General features: G+C 36.0%; 1 protein-coding gene across 17 annotated transcripts in view; it reads left to right on the top strand.

Annotated features, from left to right (window-relative positions):
• The window catches only part of SORBS2 (sorbin and SH3 domain containing 2), a 203,065-nt gene that overhangs the window by 46,238 nt on the left and 134,120 nt on the right, over positions 1-22,707 (top strand). The window contains exon 1 of one of the 17 annotated variants that reach the window (XM_070757528.1): positions 6,720-6,735. The exons of the other annotated variants lie outside the window; for them this stretch is intronic. The gene's annotated coding sequence lies outside the window, so the exon portion shown is untranslated. Of the gene's footprint in view, positions 1-6,719; positions 6,736-22,707 lie in introns of those variants that run through there. 17 annotated transcript variants of the gene reach the window in all.

Genomic DNA, 22,707 nt, shown 5'->3' with positions numbered 1-22,707 from the left:
TAGTTTTTTTTCTTAATATTAGATTTGTGCCTGTACAATATTGTTTTATCGCTTGTTGTGAGCCGCCCCGAGTCTTCGGAGAGGGGCGGCATACAAATCTAATATATTATTATTATTATTATTATTATTATTATTATTATTATTATATACCATTACAGTCATTATTATTAGATACACCCCTTCCCCACGGGTCCGTCAGTCGACATTGCTTAGTCAATGGAATCTGAAGGAGTCCGACTCTGTGGGATTTTACCAATCATTGGGATCTATGTGGTAGGAGGCGGTCCTGAAGATAACCTGGCTCTAAGCTATATAAGGCTTTAAATGTAATAACCAACACTCTGTAACTCTTTGGCAAATCTTTCAGGAGTTGGAGTTTTTAACAATTACAGTTTTTCCCCCTTTAAACCTGCACTTCTAAAATGCAAAAATGATTGGCCTTGACTCCTTTGGGCTATTTCTTAATTAACAATATATATTTCAAAAAGTAGAGTTACATATTTTATGAAAATTTGGCATGTGCACTCTGGAAACAGGAAGATCATTTTCCTGGAGTGTGCATATACAATGGACGACTGTTCTTCCAGTTTCTGGCACACCCATGCATATGAAAACCAGCTGGCCAGCTCACCAGAACCCGGAAGAACAAGGGGCAATGGCTCCATGAACCCTGAGAAATGGCTCTGTGTGCCACTTCCAGCACATGTGCCATAGGTTCACCATCACAACCCTATACCATTTCAGAGAAATGGTTGTCCAGTTTCTCTTAGAAAGCCTCCAGTGATGGCGGATCTATCATCTCTCGGGAGTATTCTCTATAGCATTGCTTGTCCTCTGAGACAAAGTTCCCTCCAAGATCTAGAGAGCCCCTAGTTTAAAAGAGATGGCTCTTCACCCAGGCCTTTAACAGGAGACAGTGAAATTTTGATTGCACTTGCTATCTTTTATCTTTATTTTTGTTATTTTCCATCAGTTGTTTTGGCCAGTAAAGTCAGGGCCATCTGACCCCTGGTGGAGTAGAGCTCCTTGCAAAGGACAAGTATAGCAATAGAGTATTATTTCCTGAAAGGATAATGACCATTTTCTCACTATAATAAAGAATCCAGATAATTCTTGTTAAATTATTATCTGCCTAAATGTCTGCATAAAACAGTATAGAACATTACTTTAAATTTCTATTAGAGCTAGTTAATTTTTGTAAAATAATTGATGGACCTAGATTGTATCAATTTCAAACAATTGCTCCTTGCAAAGAAAGGATAAACACATAATGAATGAGCTAGACAAAGTGCATATTTTTCAGGATATTCCTATCAAAATATATATTTGGAAATGATACATTATATCATTTCATCTTTAATAGTCCTGGATCACGAGAGCACCAATGCTCAGTTGCATGTTCAAAATGAACAAAAAACTGTACCCTGGCAGGCTAACTGTGATTTGAAGTATTTTTAACAAATGTATGTGTTTTGTTTTTGCTTTGATGCAAATTCAGATCATTACATTTCAAAAAGGGCTACATGCCCTTTTCTACATCATCAAACCATTACTTCAAAATTGTTTCTTGTGTATGCATGTGTGTGTTATAATGCAAATACATTGTTCTCATCATTGTATCATATACACAGTGTGTATTTCTAGAGAACATACAGGATCTCCCAGAATAGGCCAGTCTATTAGAGTATTCTATATATTTAGAGTACGTGTATATGCACACGCACGTACACACACACACACAATTTGTTCTCTGCTTGTAAGTGTTAAATTAAACTACAGAAAGGAGGTAGAGATTTAAATCTTTCACAGCTTTAAAGAATATATACAATGGTGACTTTAAAATAGCCTTAGTAGCCCCTGATCAACTGTGACCGTGCTTGGAAGCAAAACTGGAGTGAGCCTAGTTTGTGTGTATAACACCGGTAGTTGTTACTAGGACATTAGGCAAGTCAGAGAAATTGAAAAGCATCACAGAGGAGAGCAATTGTCAAACTGTTCTGCAGCTAAGAAAATGAGCGGTATCTGTTTAGTCATCCGGACTAGACCATCATATTTCCTTCCATCTTTTATAATACCCCAGATTCAAATAAAAGCTTACAAGTACAGTACCTCGACTCCATTATGATTACCTACTGTATGCTGTATCTTCTCTGTGAATTAATGATCATTAAAATGTGTTTAATGAAACAGCTGTCTATATGGTCAATTTCTGCTCCAAATATATTATTTATTAAACAATTGCAGGCTTTCTTGAAGGCAAAAATCACTTATGCAGTAATAAAGCCTCTGGGAAGAATAACTGATTGGGAAACCTGCTTCCCTTCAGGAACAAAGCAGGTACAGTGATAACTCTACCTAAGAACGCCTCTACTTAAGAACTTTTCTAGATAAGAACCGGGTGTTCAAGATTTTTTTGCCTCTTCTTAAGAACCATTTTCTACTTAAGAACCCGAGCCCAGAAAAATTTCCTTGGAAATTTGAGAGAGGCATGAAGGCCCAGTCAGTTTCCTGCCATTCCCCCTTTAATCCTGGCCATCTCGGGCTTTTCTGGGCTGCCAGAGGAGAATTTCGGTGGCACTTAAGGAGGCTTTGGCAGTCCAGAGCGAACAAAGCGTTTTCCTTTCTCTGGCGCTTGGAGAGGGAATAAACCACTTTGGTGACTCGCTCGCGCTGCCTCCCATACACCTGGTGGAGGTTGCCTCCCGGAGCATCTGGGCGCAAAAAGGCAAAAGGGAGCGCTTCGCCCTGGCCAAATCAACTTGGCTTCAGCCAAACCGAGGAGTCACCACAGTGAAGGAAAGGCGCCGGCTACAAAGTGAGTGAGCGAGCGAGAGGAGAGGGGAGCCCTTCAGCATGGGAAGGAAGAGGAATCAGGTAGCAGCAGTAGCAGCAGCTGCCTTTCGGTCAAAAGAGAGGGAGGTTACCCCCTCTCGCCCGCCTAGGTTTCTCTCTCTGGCACAGTGTATGGGAGGCAGCCTCACGCCGGGTGTATGGAAGGCCCGTGCAACTCCTCACCACCTCAGAGTCCCTCTTTTTTTTTTAAGCCTTAAAGTTTTGGATTTTTTTGATTCCCCTCACCTCACCTTCTTCCTTCAGTAGCGACTGTCCTCCTCCTCTTCTTCCTACTCCTCCTCACATCCAAATTCCGAGCTTTTATTTCTTTCCTAATGGGTTTGCACACATTATTTGCTTTTACATTGATTTCTATGGGAAAAATTGCTTCTACTTACAAACTTTTCTACTTAAGAACCTGGTCACAGAATGAATTAAGTTCTTAAGTAGAGGTACCACTGTACTGTGTATTTTGGAGTATTAAGACGCATCGGAGTATAAGACACACCTTAGTTTGGGGGATGAAAATAAGGGGGGAATCCTTAGTCTGATCGGCTTCAGCACATTATTTTATCTCCTGGTTAGGGCTGAAAAAAAATCTTCGGAGGGAGTAGCAATGAAAACAAGCCTGCAAAGACTTAGGGCTGGAAAAAAAACTTCTTCAGTGTAGCCATTAAAAGATCATTAGCACCTCTTTAGGGCTGGGAAGAAAAGCTTTGAAAAAGCTACTTTTGGAATATAAGACGCACCCAAATTTTCAGCCTCTTTTATGGGGGAAAAAGGTATATCTTATACTCCGAGATATACAGTAATATGCTGTTTAAAACAACAACATCATACTCAGAACATCTTTACCCAATTTACCATCACATTCTATAGAGTCTAGTGCTTTAGCTAACTTTAAAATTACCGACACTCCTCAACTTACAACAGTTCATTTAGTGACCGTTCAAAGTTATCACGTCACTTGAAAAAAGTGACCTATGACCATTTTCACACTTATGACCATTGCAGCATCCCTGTGCGCACATGATCAAAAGTCAGATGCTTGACAATGGACTCACATTTTTAACAGTTGCAGTGTCCAGGGCTCAACCTTTTGCAACCTTCTGACAAGTAAAGTCAATGGGAAAACCATTTTGTTTAACCACTGTGTTACTAATTTAACAACTGCAGTGATTCACTTAACAACTGTGGCAAGAAAAGTCATAAAATGGGGAAAAACTCACTTAACAAATCTTTCACTTGGCAACAGAAAATTTGGGGTCAACTGTGGTCATAGGTTGAGGCCTCTTTGTACTCACAATAAGGTAGCTACAGTATTTTTGTACATTTTCGCACATTTAAGTTCATCTATATTTGACATTTTTACATATTGGTAAACGCTCAGTTTAACAGGTCTCACTTCAACAGACACAAAATGTAATGGACAAAAATCTGGTGAAAATGTTTATGCCAGCTCGGGCATCGGTTGCAGAAGCAGATGTGGAGGCAGGAAAAGGAATGAAGAATTGGCTTTGGGAACGTATCACAGGCTGCCTTGACATTGGCTGAGAAGGGAAAGATAGGGAGGAAGGGCCCTAGAAAGAGTTAGAGCAGTTATACCACCCTCTATGTTGTTAAGATTAAGGTAAGCCGTCAGGTTGGTTCTTACAGACATTTCTTTTTCTCTTAATAATCCATTAAATTTACATAACTGCTGGTATTTATCTAATAGACAGAAAAAATTACAATATTATTAAAACTGTTCTTAATTCCTTGGAAAGAAATACTGTATTTTTTGGAGTATAATACACACCTTTTTCCTCCCTAAAAGAAGCTGAAAATTTGGGTGCATCTTAAACTATGAATGTAGCTTTTTTCAAAGCTTTTTTCCCCCTAGTGCTAACTACCATAGGTGCTAACGATCTTCCCAGCTCTTACCTTGCAGATTCTTTCATTGTTACTCTCTGTGAAGAATGTTTTTTCAGACCATAAGTCTTTGCAGGCTTTTTTCATTGTTCTACTTGCTCCGAGTATGTTTCTTTCCTGCCCTAACCAGGTGCTAACAATGTTTCCAACTTTTACTGGTAAGCTCTTTCATATTTGTTTTTAAGCCCTAACCAGGGCATAAAATAATGTGCTGAAGCTGATCAGATTAAGGACGTTAACTAGATGAATACCTGGTAGGCAGATCCCACCCCCCATTTTTGTCCCTAAAAACTAAGGTGTGCCTTTATACTCCGGGGTGTCTTATACTCTGAAAAATATGGTATATATTCAGTACCATTCAGAGCTTTAAGTTTGAACAGACTATTTCTATTCCCTTAGTTTAATGAAAGTACATTTTCGCCCCCTTCAATGAGTGTGAAATGGACAAGTCGGAGGGAAAAATTCAAGAAATGCTTATAATATCTTACCTTATTGCTAGTATTGCACAGTAGTGTAGAATTTGATCCCACAGGTTTCAAGCCACTGCATTACCCTTCCCCAAGAGCAATCACACATTCTGAAAATTTGGTGGCAGTTAAGCTGTTATTTATGAACATTATAAATGATAGCAGGGTATGCTGTTTATGGTTGACAATATTATAGCAATACAATATTACATTATTACATACTACACTACCAGACTTGTCAAAGTTGAAATATTAACATGGACAGCTCAAATTCAGAAAAAATACAGGTAGACTTCCACTTATGACTACAATTGGGATCAGAATTTCCATTGCTAAGAGATGCAGTTTATTAGTGAATTATACCTGAAGGGTGGAATAGGCACCATCTGCTATTTGAGACAAACTAATAAGGAACTTTCACATTTTAAAAAAACTATAGTTTGTCATCAAATCATAGCCCTGTATTCCAGGTTATCCAACATAAACCTAAAATATCATTATTACTATACTGGGTTTATTTTATTTGTAAATTTGAAACTTTCATAAATTCCACAAATCATACAGAAGATTTTATACGTGACTTTTTTGTAGTGCAAATTAAAAAGAAAAACCCACTCCTATCTCTTAGCTAGTGAAGATACTTGACAGAATGCTACTTTCCTTTAAAGCAGTCTATCTTTTTATTTTTTGTTCTTATTAGATAAAACACTTGTATTTTTGGCATTTTTTTTCAAATTTCAAACAATCATTGTTTGATTCTACTTATATACATGGAATATGGAATATGGAGAATATACACACCGGTATACTGTATTCCATATTCTACATTATCTTAACATTTAATAGCATTGATTATTTTGGCAAGACTTCCATCTGATGTATTAATTTATGAATACATTCAGAAGGATTCCTTTCAGAATTAATCTTCAAAGAATTTCATGTCCACTTCCACCAACCTTATGCTGAAATGCAATATAAAGAGTGCATTTGGACTGGAGGTAACTTTCCACTTCTATTTCTGAGTTTGAAAGTAAACTCAAGAATTTCTGTTCTATTTAATAATCCATTTTAAGTAGTATATTTTTTTCCTTTCTGAAATTAAATGTGATTGTACTAGGCTTTCTAATCGCATATTGATACTGCAATATAACCATTGTTTGTGGCCTTCTAAAGAATGTGTACATGCCATGCCTGTTCTGGGCACTCATCAGGATTAACCCAAGGGTTAGTTCTACAGAATCTGAGAGAAAAAAGCATGACCATTAAGTCTAATTATGATCAAATATTTACTAATCCCAAAAAGTTAAGTCTAGTATGTGTTTAGAGCTGAAAACGTATGTGGGAATAATGTGCTGAAGAAGAAACAAATGAAGCATCCTTGATTGAATAAATCTCCAAAGTTATTGTTCAATCCTGCTGAAATACCTTTTTAGTTAATCTGAATTTTTCTATATTTAACTTGTTACTTCTCCCCAATTCTTTCTCTTTAGAGCAAAGTTCATTGGCAGTGTGACAAATGTTTTAGGTACATTATTTTTTCATAATACAGTATTATTACTGAAATGTTTAATACAAGTTATATGAACATTAAAGTGAAAGGTTCTAGACTACAGAATTTTCTTATTTGATAGCCTTCCATGGAATTAAGAAGAGAAAGGATTTTGTTTCACAAAATACGAATTAGCTTGATACCAGTTGAAGAGTTAAATTGATTTGGGATCTTTTAAGACTGTGTCCCCCACTGAAACCCTATCAGATATGTAGATCTATCATACTTAGCTCACATGACAAAGATACTAAAGTAAAAAGTAGCACTAGGATTATTAATTTTTAGAAAAGATGATATGTTGTCAAGCAACAGTATGTACTTGAAATTAACCCCTTAATTTTGCAGAATGTTGAGTAAAACATTTGTAATGATGAAAGGAGATAAAGAATCCAGGAGACCAGGAGTAACAAAAGCAGAAAAAACATTATTACAAACAAAAGCAAAAAGAGGGAGACAATATGCATATCATACTAAAACCCACCTCTGCCGTCAGGCATGGGGGAACTGAGATATTCCTTCTCCCTAGGCCTTACAATTTATGCATGGTATGTTTGCGTGAATGTTTGGTTTTATAATAAGGGTTTTTTTAGTTGTTTTAATATTGGATTGTTACATGCTGTTTTTATCATTGTTGTTAGCTGCCCCGAGTCTACGGAGAGGGGCGGCATACAAATCCAATAAATAATAATAAATAATAATAATAATTTTAAAAAATCTTACAAATAATTTATTTATTCTTGATTGGGATCCTCAGATATTTTCTATATATGCACTAAATTCTTCAAACATTATAGATCATTTAAGATTCAAGGACACATTCAGTTCAACTGCTTGTAATATTTTCTGGATTTATCTTCAAATTGAGCAGAATAGTTTAATCCAGTGTTGATGCAGGAAATTTTTGAAAAACGTGGATCACGTTCTAAAGTAGTTAAGCTAGTCAATTTAAAAAGCATCAAAAAAGGAAGAAATTAATAAATATGATTCCATTCCATAGTACTGTATTTATTACATGCATCATAACACCAGCTCTTAGTCCACTCCAGATATAATGGATGCTTCTCCCAGCTATCAAGATGTTATTCATCTCTATTTGGTCTCAGTGGGATGCAATCCAGATTAATAAACAGTTTGAGTGTCCTTTTTGACCACATTTTTTGACAAAGTGATTGCTACCCCCACCCCCCCAGCATATTTGCTATCTGGTCATATTTTAGTTTTTAGTGTCTGAATATCTTGTCTCTAATTGTCATCAATTATATTATCATTAATTATATTGTTATGAATACATTTGAAATATTCTGTCTAAGATTTTGTACAGTTGGAATGTGGTTTTAAAATTAAAACAAATATAGAGGGGAAAGGTGGTGATAATAAGCTTTTCCCAACCAATCTATAGGTGCTGCAATATCCAGCCAGCAAAGCTGGACCATTCTGGAAGGGACTCGGTTGGGAAGGATTGTAGATATCTAAACATTGATGCTTGAGAGGCTATCATATCAGTTTAAGATCTTTTGGACATGATAAACTAGGGGAGAGAAAAATATTGAGAGAGACCATGCACATTTTTAAAGATATGTGCTGAATTGCAAATTTATCATTTGCTATATTCTTATTCATGATGCCGGATCTATAGTATGTGATAGTAATTTTAGTTATAAGCAAGCTGGTTTGCTCTTGGTTCAACTAGCATAGGATACATAAAAAGGGAGCACGACGTTATCTGATGTGCCATGAGAAATAGGATTTTCTTTCTGATCTAACTAGGCTCCAAATAGTGGAAACTTCAGAGGAATGGCAGAGATCCCATTTCTGATAATAATCCAACAGTAATTTGACACATGGAAGATTGTCACTAGTTTCTTTCCTTGGCTGGTTCTCTAGAAACATAAATCAGTTCTGACACTTGATGTAGATTCTTCTAGGTCTAACTGCATGATACTGTGACTCATTTAACTATATTCAATAAAAAGCAGCTGGCAGCCAGAACTGAATGTTAAATATATAATTAGCAATCCAGACAAGATAGTATAGACAGATAAAAAAGAAACAAAATGTGTTTGATGTTCTTCCAGATAGAATAAAGAATATTGATCTCTTATGGCATGGCATTTTAAGATTGGGGTTTCAGATCAATATCGTCTAAAGCATTAACAGATCTAAAGAGGTAAGAAAAAGAAAATTGAGATTTGGTATTTAGCATCATGTACACTTTTGCATGTAAAATTGGACTCGGAGGGAGTTGACTTCCATGACCTAATAAAATTATATTTGCAATCTAATGAAACAGCCAATTACATATGCTTGAATGCTTACATATGACTGATCTGGGATAGAATTATGTTAGTGATTTGCCAATTACCCATTTTTCCATATCAGAATCAAGCAACTTGAACTGTAAGAAAATGGAACCAGCAACTGGTCCATATGCTGCTTTCTCCATAAGTCATTCCATTCCATCTTCACCAGCTAGTTTTTCCTTCTGCAGTGTAACAATTAGACTCATTCCTTTCATAACTTCTTTTTCTTATAAGGTTAATTCTGAAAACACTGGAATTCTTCACAATTTGTTGAAATTCCCCATTATAGATGAACATTGACATCAAAATGTCATCAATAAAAGGGAAAAAATTGTAGGTATTTTATACCTAACATGGAAGAATGGTTGCAGAAGTTGATGGAGTTGGCTGAAATGGCAAAACCAATTACTCCAATTAAAATCAATTAAAGAAAACAAAATAAGTACCTTTGTTTCCATGTGGAAACCACTTCTGAACTTCATGCTTGATGTGGAAAAGAATGTAACTTTGACTTTGGGTTTTATAAACTAGATTGATAGATCTTTATCAAAATGATTTGTTCATATTATTATAGAAAAACAAAACGCTGTGATTTGATGCTAATGTGTTATTCTACTGCAATAGAGAGAGTCGGAAGTCAATGTTCCTTTTTCTTTTCTTTTCCTACCTTTCCACATATCTCTTCCCCCTTTCCCTTCCCCTATCGCTGCTCTTTTATTTACTTTTGTATTGTATAATACTTTATAACTTAATTAAAAATGTTTAAACAAAAATAAAACCTGAACAAAATATGCTAGAGCCAGATCATTCTGTTTGAGATATTACATTTCCTTTATGAATCCCTCTGTATTTGGTAGGTAGTCACCCATTAGAACTAAGAGCATATACATGGACTGATATAAAACTATTTTTATAATTTTTCTGACCTTTAATTTTTACTGCATTTATGAAACATTTCATAATATTCATGTATAATTTACATGCATTACCTTTAACATATCTGAGATGAAAAGCTGTGGATATATATAGAGAGAGAGGTTATCCTTTATCGGTGATTTAAATACTCATGTTAGCCTTCAGATGCAGAATTCAAACAGAAATGGCATGAAGGAAAGGAAGCTTAGTCCCATCCTCAAAAAACCAGAACTTTCATCTGTCAGCTTTTGCATAAAAATGCAAATATTGGAGCAAACCACAGATCTCAATTCCACCCGTATCAGCTTATAGTAAAATATTTTAATTTCTTGTCATTATTCTCTTTCCCAGATGCACTTAATGTATGCCATTTCTTAAAAACCGGAAAAAAATAAATAGCAGCAGCAACAGCACTGTATGCTGATATCTCTTTTAGGATATGCTGTCCTTTTTTCTTTTTTCTTTCTTCTTTTTCTGGTGGTGGTGATGGTAGGTCTTGTGGGTATTGAAACTTCTTCAAGATGTTTCTGACATTTTGTTTGTAAAGGAAATGAGGTTCTGCCCGTCTGTTCTTTCTTAAAAGGTCTTGTGAATCACCTCATTTTCACATCTAATAAGTTTTTTTATTGCTGTGTATTATTTTTATATATCATACTGTGTGAGAGAAAGGAAAATAAAATAAAATAAAATATTGTAGGGTAGTCTTTAATATGCAATATTATAAATTGTTTTTCCACGGCATTCTTTCTGGGCTTTCCCTTTCCTGGACTGCAGAGAGGTGGAGAGAGCTGATGGAATGCATAAACTTATTGAGAGGCTGTGATATTAGATGTTTCTTATAGCTTTTCATCTCCTCTGATACACAACCATTTATTATTTTCTATCTTCCCATGGTAACAAGCATGGTGTTTCTTTATGTGGAGTTTTTTTTACCATGCAAGAAGAGACTATATGAAGCAATTATTATAATAACTAAACTATTCAAACATCGTTTGTAACCATGTTTTCAGTTGCAGAAAAGTATCCCTGGAGCAGTTAATGTTGGTTACATTCGCAGAATAAGTTATGAAAAATGTCTCCTAGTATTTTCCTAAGGTTTCACAAAAGAAAAGTTTAAAAAGAAAAATGGAAGGAAGGAAGGAAGGAAGGAAAAAAGAAAGAAAAGAAAAAATTTATCTGCATTAGCATACCTGAACTGATTAGCTAAATGGATAGCTTGTGGTTCTGTACTTCTCTGTTCAGCCTGTCTATCCTTCTTAATGATTGCTGGTGCCAATTGGGCAGAGAGAAGTACATTTTTAGCTTTGGATCAACATTCCTTATACACTTACAGCAAACATTTTATTGCTAGGATTATGCAGGAGTTTAAAATTTATGATTTAAAGTTTATTGTTGAGAAGAAATGAAATGCTTGATTATCTGTAAGCTATATAAAATCTCCCCCCCCCCCCTAATTTAGCAATACTGTACATCAGTGTTTACTTAGCAGTGTCCACAAACAAGTACAGCAAAATTGTGAACTTTATCTAAGTCAAAATGGCCCCAAGGCCCTGGTTAGGTTTTGGGTTTTTTATTTACTTTCTCTTTATAGGCTGTTTGAAAATGCTGGGACATTTCTATTCTTTCATCCAAACCTTCCAGCATTCTTACAACTGAATATTAAATGCATGCAATTACATCATTAAAGCAGGATCATTTTGCATATAATCTTTGATAAGGGAAGTGAAATCATGTTTTCTCATAAATGTGTAATTTTCATAGGTAAAGATAAAGGTTCTCCCTCTCCAGTTGTGACTGACTCTAAGGCAAAGGTCTCCAACCTTGGCAACTTTTGGACTTCCAACTCCCAAAGTTCCTCAGCAAGCAAAGCTGGCTGCAGAATTCTGGGAGTTGAAGCCTACAAGTCTTAAAGTTGCTAATTTTGGAGACTCTGTTTCTTAGTCAAGGGAGTCAGTGCTGTCAAAAGGCAATTCATGATTACGTGGCCTGCATGACTATACATCAAGTGCAAATAACACTCTTATTTTCCCAGCAAAGTGGTACCTTGTTATCTACTCACATTTGCATACTTTCAAACTTCTAGGTAGGCAAGAACGAGCAAGTAACAGGAACTCGCCCCATCACATGCACTCAGGTCTCGAACATCAGCTGTCCCGTTGACAAGGTCAGCGACTTTAACTAACCTCTGCAGTGTAATGTTAACTTAATTTTAATTTTATATAATTTTTATTCTCATTTATTTTAATGGGAGAAAAGAAACTTATAATTCACATTCAGAATTTCAGTATGCATTGGCACTTTACTACTGCAGTAGCCTACTCAAAAGTTGATTTTACTTCTCTGATTAATTTATTTGGATCCTATACTTCAAACCACTTCAAAGGTGTGTTTTATGCTAATTTCTAGATTATTTTTTCTTGCATTCAGTCAGGTCCAATTCTCAGAGACTGCCTGGACAAGTTCTTGTCATTTTCTTGGCAAGAGTTTTCAGAAGCGATTTGTCATTGCCACTTTCCTAGTGCTGAGAGAAAGTAACTGGCCCTGGGTAATCCAGTTTACCCAAAGCAAGACCGGAACTCATAGACTCTTGGTTTCTAGCCTGACGACTTACCACTACACCAAACTGGCCTTAATTTCTAGAAAAAAATATTTAATCCTCACACAATCTTTTTAAATGGGAGTCAGGGAAGGACCAGGATTGTCCAAAGCAGGAGTCCTCAAACTGGGCAACTTTAAGGCCTGTGGGCTAAAACATCCAGAATTCTGTGAATTGAAGTCCACAAGTCTTAAATTTGCCAAGTTTGAAGACCTCTGGTCCACAGGGAGATAAAAAAAAGTAGAGATGATGGCCAATATTAACACATTTTTTTAAAAAAAGTTGAGGGATTGATTGTAGTTTTCTCATTTTGTTTAACACACACACATTGAAATTGTAGAAGGAAAGCAAAGAAAGAAGCAAAGAAACTGCACCATATTTTGCCTCTTCTACATTTACAGTTGAAGAGATAGGAAATGAGAAAACCACTGAGCAAAACTGAAACCAGTCATTTTTTGTTTTCCTTGTATTTCATCCATGGTATTCTAGCTAGTTATTCTTATTCACTGACTAACAACGTCAGCCAAATGTTATGTTTTTATGGCTGGTAATTCCAAATAATTATGAGGTGCAATTATAAAAACATTTAGTTTCTTTCTTTCCTGCTTCATCACTTTTTCCCTTCTTCTGTGCCATGTCTTTTTAGATTGTAAATGTGAGGAAAAGCACTCATTTTTATGTCTCGCAAAATGCGCCCTTCATTTTTAAAGCTGAAGAAGAAGCTATAGAAGCTATAAATAAAACTCCGGCAAATCATTTTTTCAGACAACAAAACTGATTTCAGAGCAAAAACACCTAGCAGAGAACAATAGCTTTTCTTAAACTTTAGAAAAAATTGCATCAACAGGTTCATATTGGATAATGTACATTTAACCATCTTTATGTAACTAAATTGGAGAGTACCGTAATAGGACTAGACACGGGGAAAGTAGCCACAAGCCATATTTCGGAAAGGAATTGCGGAGGGGGGAAGTAATGCTCTGAAGCTCACTTGGAAAAAAGGATAAAAATTTATCCTCATTCAAACAGTTAAAAATCTCTGGGATGAAAATGACCCTTGTAGATTAAAGCAGAAAAATTATGTTGAGTCAGACGAATTATACTCTGCAAGCTGTAATGTGCAAGAATAGAAATATAAATAATCAGCTGGCTTATTGCTTTTAAACTGCAGAGGTGTTTTATGGCATATGTGCTGTATTTCCAGGGTGTCCGTTACCCATGTACTTAAAACAGGTATTTATTTTAATCTCATGAAAACTGCAGGAGTTGCTATAAATGATGCAGATAATCATTTTATTTATTGATGTAGCAACACAGAAGGCTGTGGCTTCTTTTTGATTGCATTGCTTTACAGATGTTTTGCATAATTTGTGGAGTACATCTTAGTGGATGTAGTCCAGCTGTAGTTAGAGTTCAAATTCTGTATGAAATTTAAATTCACATAGAATCAAGAAATTGACTGTATGGTTTATGGGCCAGTTGCTGTCTCTCAACCTAACTTATGTAAAAAAATAGGTTAAAACATAGGAATGGGAATGACATGATAAAATTGTGCATGCTTCCATGAGCTTCTGAACATGTAACAGTATGTAGGAGCAACTGTCATGCAAAAGATATCTCAACCCACAAAAAGAAAAGAGAAGCTATTCATTTCAGAAAACTCCCTAGTTTTCTGAAAAGTAAAAGTGAAGGAGGGGAAAATGCTTTCAGGTTTGCACAATTGTTACTGTAACATTACAGCTAATTTGGTGTTAGTACTCATGGTCTGTGCTTCTTGTTCAGACTATCTCAAAGAGCCGACAAGAGAGAATTGACGATATAAATGAAATGAATAAATTATTAGGAAGAGCAAGGACAAATGAACAGCTTTCCCTAATAAAATGAATTGATATTTGGCTCCCAAGACATGTAGTTAGTGCCATAGAATTTGGATTCTGAACAGAGCAAATCCAAAATATCAAAGCAGACAGCTGTATCAACTTCACACACTGAACCCTGTTTCGACACTGAGTTGGGGCAGCTGAAACTGAAAATAAATAAGGACTACACTCTTAAATGATGTGAACGAATCCCATATACTTTCTAGCTGTGTCTTTCTCCAGGTGCTGCTAGTGATCATGATTCATATGTTTTCATACAACTGGATAAATATACATTTTCTAGTTCTAATTATAGTTAATTTGTGATTTATATTATGAAACTATTAATCATAAACACAAATTCTGGGATCAATTAATGGATGAAGATTCTTGTGTTTGGGAAGTCAACTATAGCTCTTATGTTTTGTTGATTAATCTTGAAGAAATAATAAGAGATAGGAATTAAATTTCAATTGCTGGAAATAACTTAATTCCATTTTTTTCAGAACAATAAAATATCAAAAGCATTTTAAAGCTATGGGGATAAAAATATTAGCCGGGGACAAGAGGTGTTTGTGTTTTTTCTTTGTGTTAGGTGATGAGGAATACAAACCTTTTAGATAACCAATTTCAACATTTATATTTATTGAGAACGACATGCTTTAAAAATAGCCATAAAAAACTCATTCTTGAAATATCTAAAATATTGTGACCAGATTTGAGTTTTCTATTTCTTGATTGTAAAAATTTTCAGGGCAATTTGTTATGCAATTTAGGCATTTCAGAATATTGGCATTCCACCCTGTCTCTGAATGACTCAAAATAATTTGTAGAAATATGGATACAGTGGTAAAATGCAATCAATACAAATTGCAAATTGTTATGTAAAAGTTATATTACTACAACAAAAATGTTAAATAATACTAGTAAGCAAATAAGTTTTGAATCCTCTTTATTAGGAAAACAAAAGGTTTTACATTGATTCAAGCATAGCTCCATAACATGAGCTGAGCCTCGGAGAAAACAAACTAAAGTTAGATTCCTCATTAGATTTTCAAAAAGCATTTGGTTCCAGATGTGTGAAGTTTTGGATCTTAGTTTTTATAATCCTGTAAGGAGTCATGCATACCTTTATTGTGAGCAACATAATTTATGCTCAGAAAGTACCTACCAATTTGTGAACTTGTTTTAACATAAGGATTATGTGAGACCTTCTGGGGGGGGGGGGTATAAATTGTACTGGGTGTATCAATTGTATTGCCACATTTTATTAATTGAAACAAATTTCAAGGGCTATTTGATATATATTGCACATTGCAATAATTTGACTTTTAGATTATCAGTTTTGAGTCATTCAAAGCCAGGTTTCTTTTCTCCAATAGGGACAGAGATTGAAGATCAAAGTTGATTAAGGCTTTCATGCTATATGATGGTCCAGGACCAAAGCTGGGTCCAAGAGATCTGCAGTTCTGCAATTCTTTATCCTTAAGAATTCTTTCTGATTCTGAAGTCAGAAACAACTTAATCTTATCCACAGTATTTAACATTAAATAAATGCTTCATAACAGGCTATTGATGACAGCTACCACCAAACTTGCAAATGAACTTTTTTAGAATCATTTGAACATGATTGCTAAAAACAGATGGCACAATTTTTCATCATTCCATCAAACAGAGAAATGAAAGCGTATGTAAGCCTCCACAATTTTATTACAGCTCATCATGCCAGCTGACTATTTTGTCCTTGCTTGCTCTAATATTTAACTAATTTATCCTTGATTTACTTTAGCAGCATTGATTCATAACAAATACTTTACTACAAAAACTAAAGTAGTATCTACTTTATTACAAAAACTTGAAATGGCTCCCTACTAAAAAATAATTATTTTAAAAAATTAGTTTGGTCGACACATTATAATAAAGCCTTTTTAGTATACAGTAATCCCACGGTTTGTTGAATAAACATTGTTGGCTAAGTTCATGAAATATGCATCAACATAAACCAGGGCTTAGCAGATTGCAATAAAGAGTCATGCAGCCCCCATAATTCAATCGAGTTGTTTTTGGAAACTCTTTTGATCATGACTGCTAAAAACAGATGGCGCAATTTTACATCATTTTATCTATTTACCTAGTAGTGGGGGGGGGGGGGGAATTATAAACCTTAATATAGCCAGTTGAATGTACCAATTAAGGTACTAGATTACAAATAAAGGCTATGAGTTCTAGTTTAAGTCATGAAGCTGGCTGGGTGATCTTGGTCACCCACTTGATCTTTCTCATCGCTAGGAAGTTGGCACTGGTGCACTACATCCCCCCCAAAAAATCCTTGACAAGTGAACTATAGGAACTTTTCCAGAGAGCAACCAGCTTAAAAAATTGAATTGAAGGTGTTGCCTCAACGGCTTGCGCTGTGACACGTGGTGTAACCTGCTCACCTGCTGGAGGCTGCTGGCTTCCGAAAGGTCGTGCCACCAAGGCAACTGCACTCTCAGCTGAACTGGCATCGATAGCAGTGTTAGGGCCGGTTGCATTGAAGGCTCGCTTGGAGGGCTCCCCAAGGGAGTGGAAGGCTGACTCTGTGGCCCCTATCCGTAAACCGACATCCAACATGCATCCAAGGAATCAAGCTGCTCGAGTATCCTAGATAAATAGTGAGCCGGAAGCGTTAGCTCACACCTATAAGAACCCTTAGGCCCACATTCAATCCTAGAGGCCTGTTCCTGTGTTGCACTCTCTGCCTGCCAACCCTGGCAGAAGGCTGCACCACCCTCTTGGGGAGAGAGCTGGGCACTTGGGCTGCAGGAGCAGCCTTTCACTTCTTGGGCGCCATACTCAATTAGCCTTACCCAAAAAAAGAGAAAACCAAAAAACAGAACTTTCACTGATCAGTGCTCGTCCAGGCCTGCTCGGCCTGAATCCATTGATCCCAACAACCTGGTTCTAATATGGCTTAAAAACCAAGCCAACGAAAAATATCCCCAGTTGTGGGCCTAACTACCATGGGAAAATTTTGGCTGCCCTTTATGTAAGATGGGAGTGGTGGCTTCTGGCTGCTGCCTAAAGTGAGACCTAGTGAAGCCTACAACCCCCATAACCCCTCACGCTTACGCATCCCCAGCAGCCTAGGAAAGCCATGAAACGAAGGCTGAACCAGAGGGGAGCGACATGGAATGCAGTCACCCCACCCAGCTAGACCCGGCTGTCCGCTTGGATGCTGGGGGGTGGGGGGTTTGGGTGACCAGGAAAAACCTGCAGATCCCGAGAGGCCTACCCCTTTCGCCCTCTTTTATCCCTCCGAAAATGCTCCCCTTGCTTCGAAAATTATCCTCCTTCTGCTCCAAATCGTCTGCAGAGCCTGCCGGAGGCCTACACAACACCCGATCCTCGACACTCCATGTGTTCGCACTCTGGTGGTCCGGTGAGAAAAGGAAGTAGCCTCGTGGTGCAGCCCTTTAAATAGGGCTGCCAGGCCACGCCCCACCGGAAACCAGAAGTTGCGCGAAACGCTCAATGCTCAGGGCGGCGACCTTGTGCTTCTTGCGGTATCACCACCCAGAAGTGGTGACATCGCTGGAAGCTGCGTTCTTCCGGCTCCAGCACAATTAATATTTATGTACACATATGGTATATATACATAGAATTAAGTAGTATATTTTGGATGTTTAATAATAGTAAATAGATAGAGAAATTGTATCTCTTTGAGGCCAGGCACCCTAACCCAAACCCTTGACGTGAGTGATGTCAAGTTGGCCATCTTTAAGCCAGTCACATCATCTTTAAACCACCACAACTGAGTCACATGATCATCAAGCCACTCCCACTTGGTCACATGGCCGGCAAAGCCACACCCACAAAATAAGCCATACATACAGTGTGGTAGTAAAAATTTTTTGCAGCCCTTCATTGGATGAGATCAAAGCAAAAAGTAGAATATCCTCAAAAGAACCACAAGGTTTTTTTACTATGGAGAGGCCAACTGGCATAGTTGTCAAGAGTTTTTCTCAAGTTACCATCTATTTACTAACCTCACCCTTTGAAATCAACAGCAATTCTTAGTGCTTCATTTGATTGGCCTTCCCTCAGATTTCCTTGTCTCTATAATAAGGGTTCTTATAAATAATGATATTGTGGTGGATGTAGATAAATCGTAGAGGTTTATTTATTTATGCAACTCTATTGCTATCACATGAAAATGTAATAAATTAGGGAAATGAGATTTTTGTGGGTGGAGAGAAGTTGGTTAATTCATTCATTGAATTATTTCATTGTCTACCTACAATGATGTAGGTAGAACTTCAACATTAGTCTTTGCTTAGCAGAAATTTGTTTATTTGTTTATTTACAGTACTTACTTATTTATTTCAACTTTAGGTAACTCCAAGGTAAACTGTTGTAACAATGTTAAAGTAGATGAAGACATTTCTGTTTTTCATGAGTTTAAAATTATTCTACCTTGTGAGATATTTTCATAATTTGTAGATGAAAGAAGGCATAATAATGACAACATAATCCTGAGATGTAATAGAGCAGTGCTAAGCAGAAACATATCTGACAGATAATATAGCACATTTCAGAATTACCATATCCCATGAATAGAATATATAGTGGACTAAATATGACTGTAATAAGAGACTCTTGAAGCAATACAGTTTGATGGAGAAAAACTGTTTATTATTCACAGTGTTAATCCAAAAGAATAAATTACTATCACCAAATTCTCACTTGTTATAAAAAAAGCTGTGTTAGGTTAGCAGGAATGTTTAACAATAGGCATTTAACAGGTTTGATAGTACTGTATCTGTTTTCTCATTAGGTCTAATTCCTCTGGAGCAATTGGAATTTATACTATCTCTAATTTAGCTCCAAGTCTTCTGATCAGTTCTGTACAATCTGGGAGCATATGAGATTTAAACACGGTTTGCTTGAAAAAGCCACAATGACATGGGTTAATATGATATCATACCAAAATCAAACACACTGTCTTTTGGCTTAGTCCAATATATGATTCCAATATCTTTTTATTTATGTTTCCTGTGCTAAATAAAAAAAAATTGAAAGGATTATTTTGAGCGGTTTGTACAAATACTGTAAATCTGTAATCTATTTATAGCACTTAGATATGAAATAATCTGTTCTAAATTCCAGAGAAGGATACGGGAAATATTCCTTGTATGTATGAGATTTCATAAACCCTGCAATTAACAAGCTCGTTAATTTGCTTACTTGCCTTCATGATAAATCTAAGCTTTGGGGGGGGGGGGAATACCATGAGAAGCCATGGTATTTTAAAAATCTGCTACACAGGTGTTTTTATTGGTGGTGAGGTCAAAAGGCAAATCTTTTATTTCATCAATTTATCAAAGTGTTGCTGTTTTTCAAAAAAAGAGTGTTAATGCAGACAGTCTGTGATACTCAAGGCAAAATAGAAAAGTGCGTAGAAATAAAGTATCTTTTTTTATGTACAGAGCATATGCAACCAAAGACAAATTCCTTTTGCGTCCAATCACACTTGGCCAATGAAGAATTTTATTCTATTCTATAAGGGTTTGCAAAACAGTAATGTGGGAAAGGTTTATTGCAGGTTGCTCCACTTTTATTTGAGATAGTTTAATAATGTGTGCTAGATGTATGCTAAGTTATTCATGGTCTTTGGCATGTGATTTGGATTGGCATCTATGAATGACTGAAAGTGTGAATAAATTATATGTATATAATCAGAGAGGAGAGAAAAAAACTAAATGATGATGATGATGATACGGATGATGTTTCCTAGTTTGGTAATGAAACATTTTTATTTATTTATGTATTAATTAATTAATTAATTAATTAATTAATTAATTAATTAATTAATACATAATCAGACAGACAGACAGACAGACAAGTATGTATTAGATAACAGATAAAAGAAGAAGACAATATATCAGTGGCATAAGGATGGTAGGAACCCTCAATCTAGTTTTTTTCTCTTATTACCCATGGTTTCCAACTTATTTTCTATTTGCCTTGAGCTTTTTCAGTGAACATAAATATGTTTAAATTAATAAAATCTTCAATAATTTTTCCTTAAGAAATGTACCTACATGTCACCCTTTACAATAGTATCAAACTTAGCATGCATTTAACCTTAATGTTGAAGGATTCTGAAGAATAAATTAAAGAATAGTAGTGTGGCTTCTTAATGCAAAGCCCCAAATAAAAATTATTATTATTATTATTCTAGAGAAGCTCTGGATAGAACCCAAAGAACTGTTAGAATAAAAACATTTCAAAAAGTTACAAAAATGATTTTATTTTGTCAGTCCATAATATACCACTGCATCAGAAGATCATCCATTTTTACCATATCTAGTAACCAAGTTAAAATATATTCAGCATGTTTATGATTACCCTTTAGTACAGGTAACCTAAACACAAAGCAGTACAATAGTAGGAGAATTTCCAGTTCATTGTTTTATCTAAAGGATGAATCAAAAAATTATTAGTCTGTTGTTCTTCTTATCGTGTCAGTATAATCAGAAGGTTCTCCATGAGTGTTTACTATTTAGATTTATTAACACAAAATATGTTGGCCTTTCCTTTTCATTAGGACTGCTTTTATGAAAAACAGCCCTTATTCTCCAAGAATTTAACAGATTTTGAGTATGTTCAAGCCTTTTTAAAGGCTAAAATCTGGTGCTGTTGGGAAGAGAATTTTGTTTTTATAGCAATGAAGAAAGGGTAGTAACCATGGGAAAAACACTCAGTGCTGCTGTTTTTCTAAAGCATAGCTTTTTTACTATCTTAAGAGGATAGGTTATTGGTTCTACCAATATGTACTGGTATGTGAGCGCATGCATATTCTTGTGTTCTTTTAATAACCTGCATTTAAAGAAACACCACATTTCTCAGTGTGAAATTCTACTTTAACCTAGCAACAGTGAGAAATACTGGGCGAGATTAAAACAGCAAGAAAAAGAAAAGAATGTTCTTAAAGAGAGATAAAAGGAATTCTTACTGAATGGCCTTTTTAAGTCATATGGAGCTATTGCTATTTTTTCCCAGTGTGCCCTTACCCAGGTCTGACAGAAGAAAAATAGGATATAGAGTGTAGCATTTAAATCTAGGTTACCTCTAACCTCATCCTCTGTAGGTGGAGCTACAAGACATGTACTAGAAATATTTGAATGACCACTAGTTTGTAAAAGGTGCTATAGAAAACATGTAACTCTTTCTTACCATATAGTGGTCTTCTGGATTTTTGTAATATAGTTGGGCTAATGTTTCTACTGTATAATCTGTAGGATGTTCATCTTTACGTCAATTTCTCTATTTTCACCAAAGGCTACGAAAGATCTACCCTATCTTTCCCCAGTTGAATGCCCTCTTCTTTTCTTGGAGTATCACTCTTGTCATTTCTATTGGCTGTACTAGTGGCAGAATGGCTTAGCCTTACATACAAAGCCTACTGGCAGCATATGCAATGTTGAAACAATTATCCAGTGCTCACTTGGGCAACATTCTTAAAGATCTACATGCTTAAACTAACTTGGAATTAATAATAACAATATTATTCAGCTCTATGGGTATATTTGAAATGATTTGCTCTGATTTAATTATGTCCTTTTCCTTCCATTAGGACTACCATATCTGAAACTGAAAAATACAGGTGACTACTTAGAGCAAGGGTATCAAACTCAAGGCCCGGGGGCCACATCTGGCCCATTGGGCTGCCCTGGAAACAGCAAAGGACCAACCCGCGATGCCTCTGCCAGTGAAAACAGAGTTTGGGTGGGCTGTGGCCATTCCTCCTGAGCTCCATGTTTGTTAAGGAGTGTGCAGAACCCTTGTGTTATCAAGGACATGCACAGAGGAAAACATGAGATTCCAGCAGATATCCAGGAGATATGGGTAATTCAATCATACAAAAACAGTTACATTAAAGTGTGTAAAGTAGTGTTTAGTCAAGTTAAACAGTCAGGTTATAGACATTCAGATCAGTCAATATCTCTCAATACAATAATAATATTACAAGCCTGTCTTTGTCTTACATATCAGACATACATTACGGCTTACAAATACATCAAATTATAGAACACAGAGAGCTTACTACATCAGTCACAGTGAATCAGCAGAAAGAACAGAGAGAGCACACAGAGAGAGAATCATGCATTCTGGCTCCCTCTTATGACAATTTGCAACACTACCTCTTAAAGGTATAGTACTTCAATTCATTAGTTTCTTTATGTATTGCAAACCCAACTGTTTTGTACATAGTACTAACATTCTTCCCTTTGGG

Source organism: Erythrolamprus reginae, chromosome 7 (genome assembly GCF_031021105.1).
Source record: "Erythrolamprus reginae isolate rEryReg1 chromosome 7, rEryReg1.hap1, whole genome shotgun sequence".
In the NCBI taxonomy this organism is placed as follows: Eukaryota; Metazoa; Chordata; class Lepidosauria; order Squamata; family Dipsadidae; genus Erythrolamprus; species Erythrolamprus reginae.
This window is presented reverse-complemented; position numbering and strand designations above follow the sequence as displayed.